This window comes from Nanorana parkeri, unplaced genomic scaffold (assembly GCF_000935625.1).
Source record: "Nanorana parkeri isolate BGI_ZX_2015 unplaced genomic scaffold, ASM93562v1 scaffold1750, whole genome shotgun sequence".
Taxonomy (NCBI): domain Eukaryota; kingdom Metazoa; phylum Chordata; class Amphibia; order Anura; family Dicroglossidae; genus Nanorana; species Nanorana parkeri.
Window position 1 is genome coordinate 45,816 of NW_017308018.1, and position 15,843 is coordinate 61,658.

Consider the following 15,843-nt stretch of genomic DNA (forward strand, 5'->3'; position numbering starts at 1 on the left):
GTATGACAGAATTGTCATGTAAAGTAAGGAGGCAAACACAACTCTGCTTAGCTGACATCACTGCAGAGATCCTTTCATTTGGCTGGCAGGAAACACCTTTGCTGATTCCTGGCCCCAGTCCACCCTTAAGGTGCCCATACACCTTACAATTATCTGCAGATTTTCTGTGGTCAGATGGAAAAAGTGCAACAGATTGGCCCAGGTGGAGATTACTCCATCCACACAGTTTAGTGTAGATGGAGGAATCTGTTACACCTTTTCCATCTGACTACAGAAAATCTGCAGATAATTGTTAGGTGTATGGCTAGCTTTAGCTTGTGCCTTTTTGATATTAACAGAGTAAATGATGGAGTTTGATTATGTTGCACGGCATTGATTTAGCTTCACCATTGTAACAACATCAATTTTTCAAATATGCATGTGGGTGAATTAATAATGGGGAAAACCAGAGAGGTTTGGTGTTTTTCACAGCAACCATTCTGAATTGCTTAGGTTTGCCACAGGTTCACTTTAAAGTAAGAAAAAAAGAAATCCCCAAATGCTATGGAGACCCTCTGAGAACCCATACTAATTAGAACATAAAGTGTAACTATCTCAAGGTGAGTTCATCTGGATTTGGAACAAGTCCCAGAGTGGCACTCTTTTTAAGGCTATACTCCCAGAATTCACTTTGTTACTTCCTGATTCTTGTCGACCTGAGGATAATGTTAATTTTAAACGGTTTACTAATGTTTTACTGAAGTGTAAAAGCAACTCTGTTCTTTTGTGTGCGTGCCAAAATGATATTGGCAGAGTGAATGGAGCACTTCCAGTCATTACACTGGATTTCTCATGCTTGTGTCACAAATTGTGCAGTCTGCAAAAAGTAAATTAGAGCTTTCCTTGAATTAATAATAATTGCTGAATAATTTGACTGCTGTCTTTAAAATAGCTGGGACAATCAACATTAATAATAAAGGCCAGCTTAAGCTTAAATGCATGTTCGGTTTGGAGAGAGTAGGTATAACTGAGAACTTTAGTCTGGTTTTCATTTTTTTTTTTTTCCATTTAAAATTTTGTTTTATTGAGCAAATTAAACACAGAAAGTACATACAATGTGATCAAACATATCACATCCCAAAAGAAAAAGAAAAACGACAAATAAACAACATATCACTTTACATCTTCAAGTGAGCAACCTCCTAACTATGAGGTTGTTTGGTTAGGTCACTAGACATTGCAGGCAGGTACTCACAATTGGCAATTCCAGCGTAATCTAGTCTCATTGCTATGCAATAATAACATCTGGCATATCACACAGGACATTCGGGAGGATATGTAGGTTTGGAAGTATGAGCAATCTTTCAGGACAATGGCCTGTGATCAGCTGGTTATGAACTCGGCCTACAGTAATTCTCCTGACATAAGGCAAATAACAACAAAAAATGTTTCTTGGTGCAACCTAAACAAAACGAGACAAAGGTCGTAGAGAAGTATAGAGAAAGTGGAGGCGAGAGAAAAAAAAAACCCCTAGGAGGAGTCTCCAGCGGTGAAACCCCCAGGTGCTCCAGAGCGAGCAGGGGCTAGTAGCGTCTTGGAGGGAGATCCTAAAGTGCACCGGCCGGAGCACCCGCCCGTGGGGCGTGCCATTCCCCCTCCGCAAAAGGGGAATCAGTAAGATGTATTATGTTATCAGCGTGTGTGTCAGTCGTCTAGTCAGGTTTCTGCATGAGTTCCTCGTATGTTTTCCCCTGGCAAAAATGGGTCCAAGGCGCCCACATAGTCTGGTTTTCATTGTGTCCCTATTGGGAAATTTCCTTGGCTTTCTGTTGGGACAGGAGCTGAAATGAAACTTGTGGGGGGGTTTTTCACTGAAATTGGGAAGAATTAGAACATATGTCAAATTACGATTGCCTGTATGTTGCTGTCCCAGTGACATTCATTAACCCTCATTCCTTGTCTTGTCACAGGGACTTGATGTTCACTGATCTCCCCTGGGTATTCTGAATCCAGAAACAGTGAGCACTTTTTGGGTTCAGAGCCGTCAATCTCCAGCCACTCTGGCTGGGGAAGAAGCTCATCAATCACAGTCTGTGCTCGATCAGCCTGGAGCATTTTTTTGTTATGTTTTGTTTTATTGCTATCACGCAGGGGGCTAACAAGCCTTCTTGAGGTCTTCTTTATGGGCACATCAGGTGTCTATCAGACCCCTAATGTTACCTATAAACCCCACAGAACTTCCAGTTTCTCCTGCCACTGCTGTTTAGACATGACAGCCTGAAACTGGAAGTGATGAAATCCTGAAATCTCCCTCCAATCAGGTTGCATACACTCGCTGTGCCAGGCCCCACTAGGGACAGCAGAACCTGGGATATGCAGGGGGTTGGGGCAGGGTGATGACACCCTTTTGAAGAAGCATGCAAGTGATAGGGCAGCTCTCCAGCCAGGTGATGGCTAAAAAAAACCTTACAGCCTCATCTTTTATATGATCCCAAAAATTGTCTTTTGTGTGTGCTAAACTTTAAGCATTTAGTTTTTTTGTTTTAAATGTAGCTTAGATAAACACTAGTGCAAATATAATATGACATACAAAATTGCAACCATCACCTTTGTATTCTACAGCAGGGGTAGCCAAACTTTGGCCCTCCAGCTATGATGGAACTACAAATCCCATAATTTATCTATCTCTGGAAATCATGCCTGTGCCTGTCAGTCTTGCAATGCCTAATGGGATTTGTAGTTTCACCACAGCTGGAGGGCCAAAGTTTGCCTAAACCTCTTCGATAGGGCCTCTGCTTTCAGAAAATAATGTTTTGGGGTTTTAAATATTCCTCAGACCTAAAATGTGTTTAACATGTTCCAAATTGTTTTTTTGTTTTTTTTTAATGGCTTCAGCAGTGAAAGGGTTAAAGTAGCCCAGTGCCTTTGTAGTGTTAATTCATTTTTGTGATATCTTATTTTGTTGTTGGTGGCCACTCCCGTGGTTGAGTGTAAGGTCCAAAACTGCAGCATGTTTGTCTGTGATAAGAGACTTGCACTGGCAAGGATAGCCGCTTCCTGGAGCTCAGTATGTGCTTTCTGCTCACATTGATGTCTCATGCCGACCGGTGGTGAAGAACTACATCTGCAGTGTTCCTCTACTATATGAACAACCGTCGTGGTGATTTGTGTTCAGTAATATCTACAATTCTATCCCTTCTTAATACACTTCACAGCCTGGAGGAATCTGGTAGCTTCTAATTGAACGGAAACAAGCCTGCAGTTCAATTACAACAATGGAAATAATGCTTTTAAACTCTTGAGTGTGTATGCATAAAGGCTGTTCTTTCATCATTTTACTATAAAATAATAGGCAGCAGGAATAGGTGAGAAACTTGGAAAAGGGCAAATATAACACTTGTACAGGGAGGTTTTATTGCTATTGATCTATACTGGTAGGCAAAGATCTTAAGACCCATTTACACCTTTCCGTAAGTGTTCACGTACATTGCATTAAAGCATCCAATGTATTTTTAATTAATGAGCCTTATCGCACAAAAAAAACACATTTGCACTATTTTTGACAATGCAGCACATCAACACTTTGTGCATTCTGGTGCGCTATAAGGGGTTATGGACAATGGAAGGTAGGCTTCTGTATCATGTAAACGCTGTGATTGGCTGTTACAGTGGTCGCATGATCGGGAGCCCATTCTGCTGGCCACTGGTTGTAAGCGTGACCTGGAGTGGTCAGTGACATTTTGGTTACTGTGCTAGTGAGTACACATTACAGGACAGCAGACTTGCTGGATGTAATGAGCGCACATCCCGCATTAAAGCCCACCCACCTTGCTAATATATAATAGAATATAATTATTATATAGCCGCAGGGTGGGTGGGCTTTAAGGTGACGTTGAAAATAAATGGTAATGCACATATTCAATGTATTACCATGTCATAATTAGGGATGCACCGATATATCGGCCGAAAATGGCACTTTTGGCATAATGCCAAAAGAGCCATGTTTCGGCCGATACATCGGGTCATCCCTGGTTTCTTTTCTCCCCGCTGGGCGCTGTTCCAGCGGGGAGAAAAGAAAGTGACAGCCGCCGAGCGCTGCAGGAGTCAGGACTAGAGCGCTGTGAGCTGCGGCATCTCTCCTCCCACACCGCTCAGCCGCCTATCACAGTCCGGCAGAGCGGTGTGTGGGCGGAGACATCGCTGTCACAGGAGGCTGGGCTTAGATACACACAGTGTACATAATTGAGGATATGGCATGTTAACTATATCAATTATGAATGAATGGGAGTGATCTACATCACCTCCGTTCATTCATAATTGTAGTTATAGTAAACATGCCATGTACTCATGTTGTCAATTAACAGAAATGTAAAAGTTTATAAAAAAAATATTTGTAAAAATAAAAAACATTTTCGGTTTCGGCCTGACATTTTTTTTTAATTTCGGTTTCGTTTCGGTTTTAAAAATTCCATTTCGGTGCACCTCTAGTCATAATATTGTTCCAGATAACCTGATGGCAAGAGTTGCCATCTTTGCTTACAGACAGAGCAGAGCCGCAAAGAAGTGTATTGGGAGAACTCGCTATATTGTTTTCCTGGAGAGGCTCTATACCTTGTACTGATTTGGTCTATTCTCTCTACATTTAGCAGAATTACACGTTGCAGCTGATTTTTATCAAACTCTTTGGTGCAGCAATAGAATGAGACAACAGAGATTTCATGCTCAGTGCTCAGCCTGGGAAAGCTGCGTATTTTATCTTAATAGCTTGTTATTAGGGGAACTACAGGAGTCTTCTGTTGAACACACTGTAATACAATTTGTACCTTTTTTTTACTGCTGGTTTTTCCAAAAATGCAAAACTAGTTTTAAATCTTCATTATGCAAAAGGCACAATTTATGTACTGTGTTAAGCTACAGGAAATGAGTAAAGGTATCGAAAATTGCTACTAAAGTGGCTCCGTTACATTACATTTTAAAAATGACATTTCTCAGTGACAAAAAAAGCCAACATGTTCAAAATTGTAGGTCACTTGTCGTGTGTGGCAATTTTTATGGTTTTTAGAAGTGGGACCGGTCTGGTCTCTCTCTAAAATTATAGACCATAGTGTAAAGCGGCTTTTTTTTTAATGGCTGCCATACAAACAATGTTTATATTAAAGGACTCCCGGAACATTTTTTTTTATTCACCCTTGCAGTGGGGCTAACCCCGCACTGCAAGTGTTAACTGCTTGTTTTTGTCTAAGTTAAAAGTAAAAAGTCATACTCACCAGGAGTCAGTTTGTTCTTAGACCAGTTCCTAGATTGTCCTTCCCCCTCTACAGCGGTCTATGGTCCCGTAAATCTTCACGTCTATACACACTGTATAGATGCGAGGATGCTGAGGAACATTCCAATTCTAGAGTCTAGAAGGATACATGCTGCAGGGAGCACTGTGACAGCTGGCCGACTCGAAGCTTCGGATGAGTATATCTCTGTGTATTTTAGCACCTAGACAAAAACAAGCAATTATAGTAGTTTTAAACTCTCAAACTTGTTTTTCATTAATGAATCCAGATCAAACAAATATACATTGCCCAGCAAAGCATTGCTTTACTTTTTTTGCCCAAATACTTACAATTGCTATGTTTCTGAACAGCTGCTTCCAAGTTTCTCCACTCAGCTTCCCTGAACTTCCTGTCCAGTACAAGATCACATGGCACAGTGTAGACTCCAGCAACTATTCCATCTACTATCTTGGAGAAGGGGGGGGGGAGTAGCTTTATTTGCTGTCTGTGTGTTTGTGGAGACGCACACATCTTACTAGCAGACACAAGGGTGACTGCATAGCACTCTGCTTGAGAAAGGAGACACCCTAAAACAGGAAGTCAAGGTCCGTGCACAAGGTGACCAGCTGATACTGCAGGAAACAAACTTTTAAACATAAAGGAAAAAGTATCCATTGTAAGCAATTGCATCAGAATTTGAAATAGCTTAAAATCCTTTTGATGTTACTATCACTTTAACACTGCAGGAGTAGCCCCACTGCAATGGTTCAGAAAAAGTTTTCCTGGAGTTTTTCTTTAAACTTTTTTTTTTTTTTGGACAACCAAAATGTCTCATGATTTCCATATAGAAAGGCAGGTATAATCATGTGTGACCATTTATTAGAACCTCACTAATTGTTTCACCAATAATACAGTTAATACAGAGCAAAACTGAAATTACCCATGGTGATTTCGGAACCATCACATCAGTTTTAACTTAGAATTGACCAGCAATAAGGCACACAGTGGGTTTTCTTTTTCCTGAGTGATCAAAATGACAGCAGAAGTTGACCAAAGCCACTGTGCCAGTTTAGAGGCATTTCTTATTTGCATATCAATTTTGAGTTGATCACTCGAAACTGAGAAGCCATTTTTGGCAGCAGGTTGCTGTGGACCATTCAATGTCATATACTTGAATATTAAGTTGATGGAGAGCTAGTCATCACATGTATGGCTGGCTTTAGGGTTGGCACTGGAGAAGCTCATCATCCTGCATTTCTGTGTAGATTACCATGTTTTCAAAATGCTCCATTTGCTCTCTGATGAATTGAAAAGTAATTGGCTGGCAGAACAAGTGCACAGCAGTAATTAGAAGTGCATGGGCATGTTTCCTTGTGTACATCAAGGTCCCTTAACCTGGCGATGCAGGTCACAATCTGATTGTACAGTTGCCTTTTGTGTACATCAATGTCCCTTAACCTGGCGATGCAGATCACAATCTGATTGTACAGTTGCCTTTTGTGTACATCAATGTCCCTTAACCTGGCGATGTACAGTTGTCTTTGTGATTGATTGTACAGTTGCCTTTGTGTACATCAATGTCCCTTAACCTGGCGATGCAGGTCACAATCTGATTGTACAGTTGCCTTTGTGTACATCAATGTCCCTTAACCTGGCGATGCAGGTCACAATCTGATTGTACAGTTGCCTTTTGTGTACATCAATGTCCCTTAACCTGGCGATGCAGGTCACAATCTGATTGTACAGTTGCCTTTTAGATTACAATCTGATTGTACAGTTGCCTTTGTGTACATCAATGTCCCTTAACCTGGCGATGCAGATCACAATCTGATTGTACAGTTGCCTTTTGTGTACATCAATGTCCCTTAACCTGGCGATGTACAGTTGTCTTTGTGATTGATTGTACAGTTGCCTTTGTGTACATCAATGTCCCTTAACCTGGCGATGCAGGTCACAATCTGATTGTACAGTTGCCTTTGTGTACATCAATGTCCCTTAACCTGGCGATGCAGGTCACAATCTGATTGTACAGTTGCCTTTTGTGTACATCAATGTCCCTTAACCTGGCGATGCAGGTCACAATCTGATTGTACAGTTGCCTTTTGTGTACATCAATGTCCCTTAACCTGGCGATGCAGGTCACAATCTGATTGTACAGTTGCCTTTTAGATTTACCCACAGAAAGGTCTGCCTGATTGAATGAATGGTTTAGGTAGGTCCTTGCTCTGCATGTGTAGAGCCTCCGACCTGACCTGCTATAGGTCTAAAACACCATACTTTTTTGAACATCTCTACTTTTTTGATTATGCATAAGTCAATGAACCCTGCTGAAGGGTTTGCTTGTATGATAGGTAAGTGTAATCTGAAAGGTGATCAGGAGCAACCTTTTGAAACTACTAGAGTGGATCATGTTGGAGGGTCTACATATTTATTGGTAAATGTAAGGTAGTTCTTTCCTACCTTACATTTTAATCCACAATAAATGGATTGGGCTCATCTAATAAGTTCTTTATTAGTGAAATTTCATCAGTTGCAACCAATCCTAATCCATCCACTGGTCTGACTTCTGCTTAGTATATTCTGGTTGGTCGCTGTGGTCTACCACACTTTAGAAGACCTTTTATTGGGTAAAGTCAACTGTATCTGAGGGACTCCTTTTTCGAATTCAAAAGAGCAAACTTAGGCTACCTCTGCCCTCAATTTGTGGTGAAATTAGAAATCTCCTTATACCTTTGCTTCTCAGGGCCATGCCCAACAGTGCATGAGGAACAGAACAGTCTCTATTCCTTTAGTAAATCACTCAAACCCCAGATTGTTGTGGAGTTTATTTTATTGAGTTCATTTTATTTACTTAACGGGACTTTTTGGCCACCTTTGTTGCCACACCACTGTTTCTTGACCAGGCCAGTGTGACACCACTTTTGGTGGCCCTCACTCTGATGAATATGGCCTTGGGTAAACAGTTATGAAAGCCACCACGGTGTTATTTCAGCCACTGTACCTAAAATGGTCGTTTCTGAGAGGGAGGTTCCGTAATCCTATTTGCAGTAAATATTTTTACAGAACTGTATTAGAGAGTTGTGTTTTTGTAGCCGTGTTTTGACTAGATTTACAACTCTGTGTTTAGGATTTATAGAAATCAGCTGTTTTTTGTTTAGACAGTAGGAAAACACAAGACATAAACAAACCCAATTGTGCTCATTGTGATGTTGATTCACTGATGGAAATGGACAGCAATTCAAATGAGAAAATGAAATGATAAAAGAGCTGCCTGGAATTGTTGGGGATCTCATATGTACTATTTATTATCATTGTGGGTGTTTCAAGGCCATATTAACTGCACCGAAATCATGTACATGGCAATCACAAAGTCCAAAGCTGGTAATAAATTTTAGATGGTAGTCAGATGTTTACATGATATATCCTCCAAGTGTTGATCATTTAACAAGATGTCAGAGAAAAGACACCTCTTGTAAAACCTGCATTTGTGTTCACTTACTGAGCACCAAGGGAGACCATCCTGAGGACACCACCTTCCATCCAAACTCAGGAGATTTTTGTTAGGGGTCTCTAGTTGCTGATGTTGCGTAACCATTGGCTGCTAAAATCACCAGAATTGGGCTATGATTATCTAATATCCAATTTTTAATTTAGTCTCGGTGAGACCTTTGAAACCTCCCTTTTTCACTTCAGTGTATAAACTTTATACCGCTTATCGCCATAGCATGTGAATTGTAATTCTCTTGAATCGGCAGACAACACTGAATTCCCAATGGCCGCACATGCAGAACTTCACCCCCAACCTCTATGTACAAAGTTGAAATAAATACATGGCATATTCAACTGAAGCTAAATAATGCTTGCTAGGGATGTCCCGATACCATTTTTTTCAAGGCCAAGTACAATTTCCCACATATACTTGCCGATACCAATTACCGTTACTTTTTTTTTAAAGGGACATGTGACATTTTTTCTAATGCTTTTAGGGCAGTTTCTCCACAGGGCTGCGTTTGGGTCTCTCCAGGACTCTGAGGACAGATGCCGGGCTCTCCAGGTGGCTGCCGAGCTGAATGGTTGGGTGTCCAGCTCGTGCCGGCTCTGGGGCTGTACAGGCGGTTATGGGGTTATCCTTTGCAGTGCTGGCGAAGTAGAAGGAAGCAATGTACAACTGGACAGGCACTGTCAGACAGCTTCAGGAGGTCCCCATCAAGCGTGGGACCTCCAGCAGCTTAATCTATTTAAAAATGTAAAGCGCCAGTATCTTTTATGTATTGGGGCATTTTCACAAGTGCATGTACTTCTGAAGATGCCAGGTATCGGGACATCCTTAATTCTTGCAACTCTTCATTTTTTTTCCTTAATTCCATTCCCCTATCAAGAATGAGTATCTACACACTGATTAGGTGGCCTCTAGGCTCTATTCCTATAACCAATGTCTAAAACTTGTCAGGGTGACAGCAGCGTATGATGCAATTGAACCTGCTTGTCTGAAAACACACTTTCAACCTGATGTAAAGATCCTAATTCAGCATCATATAAAATTACATACAATTTCACTCAATTCATTTGTAACTTAATGTTTTGCCCCCTTCTCCTTTCTCTTTGATGATCACTTGGAAGTTCACACAAGCATGTTACCCTTTAAGTAGCAAGAATGGCTAATCCCCTTTTGTAGGGATGCATTTCATAGGATTGATTTACCGCAATTATATCCTAAATGGCAGATTTAATTAAGTAGAGGTAACACTGATTTAAGAGGCTTGTTAGTTTAGTCTGTATGAAAGGGATGTCCAGTTTTAACATGTAATACCTAATTATTTCACTTGAGAGAACTGGTGATGATTACATTCTTTTTCTGAGTAGTGAGATACCTCATACAATTGTCTCTGTATTGTTGTGTAGCAATGTAGTTCTAATTGTTGATGTAATATAATTTGGCAGTTCTATCACACTCTGCACTGCCAAATGTGATTTTGAGCTGATGGGTATTGAAGAGGTGGAGGACCTCAATGACCTGGCAAAAACTGTTTTTTGTTTTTTTTTTCCTTCGTGAACGAAGAAGACCTAAGCTTGTTAACTTTGCTAAGGCTTAAAGTTCACCTGTTCCCAGGCATTAATGCTATGTTTACACTAGGTGTGATTAGATGCATTTATATGCATTTAAAATGGTCTTCTAAATGCGCATATATATGCATCTAATGATTTCCAATGGATCTAGTCACACCTTGCATTTAGATGTGGTTATCTGCAGTCAGTTTAGCTGCGTTTAGAAAAAAGTCAGGTGCGTCCAGGAACCGATTTGAACGTCTAAACGCTTCAAAACACATGTAAACGCAAGGCATTATTTGGCAAAAATCTCATTGGCTGCTCTAATGGACTGTTTCAATGGACAAAGAACAGATACATCTAAACGCATTATTTTAAGCATCTTGAAGCATAGACAAATTATCTAGCCTGACAAATTTTGAAGACCTATCTATGCATAAAAACCCATGTAGCAAGGGTGAATGAAGTGTTTACATGTATTAATGAGTAGTAAAGGGGCTTTTAAAACTAACCATCTCTGACCTCTCTAGCCACTTGTACTTAGAAGTCATTCAAAGTATGTCAAAATTTCTTAAAGTTGTATTTCAGTCCATTTCTAACGGTCTGTGGGGGCAATTCAGTAAAGTATTTGCAATACTTTCCTGAATTAATGGCCGTGTTAGAAAGTCCTGCACCAAATTCATGAAAGTTATGTAACGGTTTACTTGCTTTTTCCATTGTATGCAACAAATTCGGGTAGTTCTTATGTGCTATTGGCGAGATATCACGCCGTTTTGGTGATGCGAAAAGTGTAAGTAAATAAGACCTCTTCCGTGTTGGTGTAAATTGTGTTGCAGACAAAATTTCTGTCTGAGTCCATTCTGCAACAGGCTCATACACACCGTATTGACAGTTGCATGAATCGGCCGCAGGTTGTGCCATTTGTTTCATTTGTGAATTACAGGGTGTGTTTTTACATGAGAGAGCTGGCAGACTGCCAAGGTTATGCTTCCATAGATCACAACCACAACCATTATCCATTTGACTTCACTTATGTTCACCTGTTGAGGTGAATTTCATTAAGTTTATTTGTTCACATTCAGACTGAGCGCAACATATTAGCAGCACTACACATTTATTGTTTTTCTATACTCAAACATTAATCTGCTCCCATTACCTTGTGGAATACATAAAATAAAGTGTGCACACTACCAATGTATCACAAGTATGCAGAACCTTATTTCATATTCTAGTGTGATATTTACAGTGAATATTTCTCTTTATGCTATGGTATACTTATTCATTGTAATGCATCCCTGCTTTACAATTTGTATTCAAGCTTTTATAAAAAAAAAGGGGAAAGGAGCTGTGATTTCCTTGCCTCTGTTGTGAATGTTAAAGATTAATTTTTTCACAAAGACTATAGCTACTGTGGTGGATGAGGGCTTGCTTTTATAGTTCTTTTACTGCTTGTTCAGAATATGTAAATATTTTATTGTGCATACTCTGGGCACAGATTTAATTTATGCCATGAATGTGTTCATGCAATTTTTTGTTTTCTTTCACGCACAAACAAATGGGTAAAAACAATTCCATCACATTTCATTTCTGCTTATTGTGTTATAAACACTCCTGTTTTCTGCATTTTGTATGCACCGAATAATTTTCACAGCATATGAATTGTTGGGGTTCCTGATAAAACACTGCTGACTACCTGTACATGCTGTGATTTTCCTGGAGGTACACTCCTATTACATTTGAGAATTCTCTGAATTCTCAAAAGAAAATCTTAATATAAAGAAAAGCTTTTAGTTCATCTTGCCACAGCTGGAATCATTTTACTGCGTTCTGGGCTCTAGAAATTCTTGTTGATTTTATATGAATAGCTTTTCTTTATGAAGGAAGAAAAGACATGGGCAAAGGTAAACTAACAAACTGTAAGTTGTTTTTTGTTTTGTTTTCTTAACCCTTGGTTTTAACCCAAGGGTGTTCTTTCTGTGGTTCCATTTTAAAAATAGTAGTATTATAGACATTAAAAAGAATGTGACATGACTGTATTTACTAAATCAGACCATGCAAAGAGTAATGTTATTATATTACCAAGCAGCACTTGAGAACAACCTGACCTTGAATGATATGAATAGAGCTTGTGTTGTCTTATAAAGATGCTGGTAAATTTTGAATGAGTAGTAACTGCTGGCCCTGCATAAGATTAATGTTGGTAGAAATAAAATCCCCACCCCCTTTTTTTCCCCCTTTTTTTGTGCTTAAACTATCATTTTAAAATCATACCACAATCTTTGTACTACCCTGTATCGGCCTTTAGTTTGGGAGGAGAAGAGGCACTGAAAGCCAGTCAGACTATTCTGCATTGCTTTGTTGTACATCTAACAATTTAAGCATGCTGATTGGAGGAGAGACCACAAAGATGACCCTGACTAAGCTATATTGCTGTAACTGCAGTGGAGGAAAGTAAATAGTCAGGGCATTGTACAGTGTATGGTGGATATGAACGTATGCTTAACCCCTCCCAGAATGATATATTAACTGAAAGCAGAGACCTTGTAGAATAAAATGGTGGTAGTTGCAATTGCATGGTATTAGCGTAACTTTATCAAACCCAAATGTTTAGTACAAAAATTAACTTTATTTTCGTGCACAACAAACACAATACATTGCCCATTTTGTTGTCAAATATAAAAGATGATATTGGACTGAGTAAATGGATAGCAAACCTGTCAAGCTTCAAAATTGCGTGTGCCTGTGCAATGGCGGAAAACTACAGTACCCAAAATTGTCCCTATGCAATGCTTTCAAATCCTTTACAGGTCATCACTTCACAGTTAACCACAAATAATGGCCCTGGAATTACCACTCTCACTCAGGTGTGCGCAACAATACCCGACATGTGGCACTGTTGTTTTTGTATGTAGGTGCACCCGAGGTGATCTTTCTGCATTTATATGCATATGCACATTCATATATAAATAACCTGTCCAAGCTTTGATATGTTTTATGCCTCTTGAAAGTTTTGCTGCATTCCGGCACATAAACATCTCTGTATGACTTTCTTTTATCTCCATGGATCATGCACGTATCACGATCTAACGTCCTTCTGTTCTGTTTTATGTTTGTTGTGTAGCCCCCTATGGAACTCTCCAGCCCGGCACAGCTGTCTTCCTGGCTGTGTAGATAAACACAAAGCCTTCACTGAGCCTAAATGCTAGACTTGGTGAAATAAAATGTGATCCCGTATGTTTTTATTGTGTTAACTTTTAACCACGGTATAATTTCACTCTAAACTTAGTGTGAATTAATGTCCCTTGAATGCGGTTGTGTCCTGCAGCCACGTCATGGGAAATGAATCATATTTTATAGAATGATGTTTCAAAATTAGGGATTTATTTGGTACTGAAATATTTTATTCTGTATGCTAATTGCTGAGAAAAGTTATGCTGGTCACACAGTGAGATTTTGTTTCAGATTTGATCAGACAGTTTAATAGATTACCAGTGTGAGAGTCTACATGACTGGATGTAAATTTAAATAGAGGATTTAGATAGGCCCACAAACTTCAGAAGTCAAACTTAAAGGTGTGTGTGTGTCTTTGTCTATGAATATTAACTTTGGAAATGATTTAAAGATGCATACGTTAAGAACTCTGCTTGGTGCTGTTAACATAGAAAGAAACTATATAATATAAGCTGGGTCATCTTCATAGGTCACAAGTGGGATAATAGTAGTTCCAAACTGCCAAGTTGTGCCGTGTCATTTAGGCACAGGAATGGTACCTTTTGGTGCAGATTGTTTGCGAGTGGCAGCTAAGAAATATATTGCTAAATGGATTACTTAAAGTAGGGAATACACGGGATGAATTTCGGCCAGTTCTGATGAACCAGCCGAAATAAACACAGTGAGTTCTGCTGCTGCTGGCACCCTTCCGTCTGGTATCCCTTGATCAGCTGATCGAAGGAGCCAGTTGGAAATTTCTTGGCTGAATGGAGCTAGCAGTCAATCAGCCGTTTAGGTATCCTGACAGTGGCTGGTGGTTGCTTTCATAATACAATGCAAATGGCATAGGATTCGCCCATCAACTCTCGTAAGGGTTGATGGAGGAATCTGTTCTGTTTGTGTTCATTCAGCCTGTGGGTAGAACAAAAAAAATAGAAATGTGTATAGCCACCCAGCTTTAGCATCAGAAGTTAGGTTCGTTTTAAATGAAGCTTAACTGGAGCCAGAAACCCCCTTTTTTTTTTTTTTTAATACAGTGGAGGGGGTCTAGAATCTTTTGGAAGACTTTTATTACTGTTACCTACGGAGTGAGGTTAAGGAGAGTATTCATTTAAAAATTGCAGAGCCGTTAATTCTGCGAGAGGCCGCGTACCTTCTGTGCGAATGGAGGCAAAATACTAACGTTCTTAGTATATTTTCTTTCCAAGTTGAAGGTAATGGCAAGAAAATACTGCATTATGGCCAATAGATGGAGCTGAGGAACTTAGGAAGTAAACGCTTATTTCCTATGCTCCTCTGCTCTAGTAATGTCTGATCTTGGTATTTGATCATGTTCTCTTTCACTGTAAACACTCAATATACATTTTAAGATTAAAAAATATTGAGGGGTTTTCAGAGTTGAGTAATAGTTTTGCTGTTCATACTGCTGCAGTTCAGCCAATTTGAATGTAAAAGCTTGCCTTGTTTTAGTCTTTTCATCCATTACACAACTGTTTCATTTTTGGAAGTTAGTGTGTCGAAATAGTGTTATCAAACATTGTTCAAAGTAGACAGTTTAACAAGAAAAAAAATATGTCAAAAAGCATCAAAGCGAAACTGATGTCCCTATTGAGGAAAGTTCTTTCTCTTTCTAGTTCACCTGCATTGGATGTAATGAATCATGTCAGGTTTATATGATGGAAATTCTCTGAAAGTAAAACCGCAATAGAAAGTATTTTCATACGTTGAGATCTGGTTGTGGTCACGTCCATAGAAATTTAGTGACCATAAGATATTTATTTATTCCAGGTATTTATATAGCGCTGCCGCTTTATGCAGTGCTTTACATAGTTGCACATTCACATCAGTCCCTACCCTCGAGGAGCTTACAATCTAAGGTCCCTATATCACATGCATACATATGAGGGCCGATTTTAGCCAATTAACCTTCAAGCATGTCTTTGGAGTGTGGGAGGAAACTCGAGTACCCGGAGGAATCTCCCTACGCAAGCATAGGGAGAGCATGAAAACTCTCGTGTGCTGCAAGGCAGAAGTTCTAACCACTACGCCGCTGAGATATTGCCAAGAACAATTTGATACAGTGTTACAACTGTTTTTTTTTCCTGTGGTGAAAATACATTGCAACCTTTTTATAACAAGATCTTTTGATGCTGCTCTAAATAAAGTGATTGGATTTTGGCCGTTTTCCTATGGTAGAAATAAAGCGTTTGATATGATGAGGTGTGGGGGCGGAATCTGTTTACAAGCTTTTGAGTGGGATATTCTAAGGTGATGCGTCCTTCCTATATGAAATATTGATGGTGTGGTGTCTAGTATGATGCTCAGTAGTGAGGTTACTGTACAT